Source organism: Bidens hawaiensis, unplaced genomic scaffold, assembly GCF_021521415.1.
Source record: "Bidens hawaiensis isolate Kalapana, Puna unplaced genomic scaffold, B.hawaiensis_p1.1 tig00004020_1, whole genome shotgun sequence".
In the NCBI taxonomy this organism is placed as follows: domain Eukaryota; kingdom Viridiplantae; phylum Streptophyta; class Magnoliopsida; order Asterales; family Asteraceae; genus Bidens; species Bidens hawaiensis.
This window is the reverse complement of record NW_027491236.1, coordinates 19,574-22,483: the sequence shown is the minus strand read 5'-3', so window position 1 is coordinate 22,483 and position 2,910 is coordinate 19,574. Positions and strand designations below refer to the sequence as shown.

The window sequence follows — 2,910 nt, the reverse complement described above, 5'->3', positions numbered from 1 at the left end:
GCTGAATACAAGTGTAATCGCTTTGGAGATTATAAACAACTTGCAAATGCTGCACTTTGTGCACCGGATGAGCCACCGTCTGGTTTGTTTAAAAGCAAGCTGCCTTTTTATTCCCCCGAGGATCTTAAACGACTTAAGGTCGGTCTTCGCGAGTCAACTATTAAAGCCAGGTAATTTTTAAAAAAAGTTTGTTTCTTTTCTTGTATAAGATTCAGTTCATAACAATCTTTCACTTTTCAGGGAGAGAGTGAAGGTTTTTAGTGATGTATTGCCAGTGATCAACAAATCTTACTTCAAGAACTTGCTGTTCAACCGTGCGTCCTTCCACACCGGATCGATCCCCTAAATGTGCAAGATATCTCATAAGCATCTTTGTTGTTTCGGTTTTACCAGCACCACTTTCTCCACTCACCAATATTGAATTACTTTTTCCTTCATTTATCATCGCCCTAATATTAAAAAGTAAAAATTATAATAACATCTAGTAAACTGAATTACAAAATATTATTAGTTTCATAATATATTAGTATATACCGGTATGCAACATCTGCAACAGCAAAAACATGGGGACTAAGTTGTCCGAATCCCGCTCCTTTATATTGTTACATCATGTGTGTATCATACAAATGAGGCAATCTTTGAAACGGATTTATAGCAATTAAAATATTTCCAGTATATGTCTATAAAAATCATAAAAGAAATATGTTAAAGAGAAATTTTAAACTTTTTAAAAAAATGAAATGTGAAATCTCACATAAATCTCGTTAAGTTCATATCTAGTTGCCAAATTTTGTAACACTCCCAGTTCAAGTAAATATGAAAGACGCGTCATATCATCTACACCTCCAGGAGGAGCTTCGGTATCTTTAGGGAACACTTTCGAGACATTTGTAACAATCTGCAGTCAAATTAGTTTTTGCAAGATGGAAATAAAACAAAATGTTTAAAACTTACCGTTTTTCCCTTTGTGGTTTGTACATGAAGCTCTTGCCCGTTGATTCGGGTCACTTCGCCGTCGATCCATGCTAAAGCGGGATCTTCAACCCAAACGTGTGACCCCACAATAATATTAACCGGTGCCGCCTGCAAGTGATATATTTTATCAACACAAATAAAGGGAACAAACAAACATGCATACCCAATATAACGAGATTCATATTATTATTATTACAAAACCCTAGATTGTCTTCATAACATAAGACAGCAACCAATTTCAACTTGAAATTTAAAATTAGCAAAAACCTAAAGCAAGATTCAAAACATTATGGAAACTAGGTTGAACAGTTGACTTCACTAACTAAGAAACAATCAACCAAACTGTGCCTGTAATCATAGAGATAGTCATGGCTCGTTTATGGTCTTTCTCAAAATATACAAAAAATAACTAAAAATGCATATAAATAAATTAACTAAAGCAGAGGCCAAGCTTAAAAAACAATTCACTAGCTGAGATTGAACCCAGTTAAGCTCGGGCTCGACTCGTTTAACACCCCCCCAAAAAAAATACAAAACATTTATGAGTTACAATTGTCTTGATGACAGAAAATACTATCTTCCAGCAGAAACCTGGTTGAACAGATTTGACTTGACCAACAAACAATTAATCAACCAATATACATAAATAATTAAAAGCGTATACAAATTAACTAAAGCTGAGCCTCCCGAGCTTAAAAAAAGACCGACACGCTGAGCGTGAGCCTAGTCGAGCTCGGGCTCAGCTCGTTGACACACCTAAAATAATACAATACATTTTACGAGTTACAAAACCCTAGATTGTCTTCATAACAAACTTGTTTACTTGCAGATTTTGATCATATTAATCTCTAGAAACATCTGCAGCAAAGATTCATTCAGCATATATCAACAATTTTGGCCCTAAATTAATCACAGAAAATATAATCTTCCAACTTAAAATTAGCAGAAACCTAGTTGAGCAAATTTGACTTGACCAACAAACAATTAATCAACCAAATTGAACCACTAATAATAATCATTAAAAAAGATTAGTATTAACATACCATATATTAATTAAGGATGATTATAAAGCTCAATGGATCTTCTTCTTCTTCTCGTCAATGATCCGCAAACCACTTGCTGATGCTGCTGATGCTGACTCAGATCAATAACAACAATAAGTTGATGATGAACAAGAACCCTAGATTATTATTATTATTATTATTATTATTATTATTATTATATATATATTTTTTTATTATATATATATTTTTTTATTATGATGATGATGCAGTTGCAAAGTAAAGGAAAGGAAAGCAAGACAACTTTTTGGAAACAGCAAAGCAAAGCGCAATATGTGCTGTGGGGTTATTGTACTCTCTTTCTCTCTCTAGGATAATAATAATATTATTATTATTATTATTATTATTTATTTATACAAACAGCAAAGCAAAGAGCAATATGTGCTGTGGGGTTATTGTACTCTCTTTCTCTCTCTAGAATAATAATAATAATAATAATAATATTATTATTATTATTATTATTATTATTATTATGTGATGCTCAAAACTCAAAATCAAGCAAGACATCAAGCAGCTGTTTTGAGGGTTGAGTTAGACTTTGAGGTTTGTGGTTCATTTTATTTTACCAAATTGTCATCCTCATGTTTTTTTATTATTTTCTTTACCTTATTTGTATGAAGATATTTAAATTTTAAAAATTTTAACGTTATGATTTCTCAATGTAATAACTTTATTTGCAAGTGTAGTTTTTGGATTCAAATTAAATGTTTCATAATTGGTATCATATCTATTATTTGTGTTTTGAAAATTTTTATATTGAAACTAAAATTAAATATTTGTGTTTTATTTTTTTTCTGAGTAAAAGAATAAAGTATTTTAACTTTTAACATTGTAAAAAAAAGTGTCATAAAATAAAGTCATGGATATAGTCATG

The 2,910-nt window shown here is 31.2% G+C and overlaps 1 long non-coding RNA gene across 1 annotated transcript; it reads right to left on the bottom strand.

The window, feature by feature from the left end:
• Positions 1-322: 322 nt before the first annotated feature.
• On the bottom strand, positions 323-1,089 carry LOC143625056 (uncharacterized). The gene is made up of 4 exons (XR_013152210.1): positions 955-1,089; positions 755-898; positions 535-680; positions 323-449 (listed from the first exon to the last, which is right to left on the bottom strand). It is a non-coding gene; the product is annotated as an uncharacterized LOC143625056 (long non-coding RNA).
• Between the last annotated feature and the right edge of the window lie 1,821 nt (positions 1,090-2,910).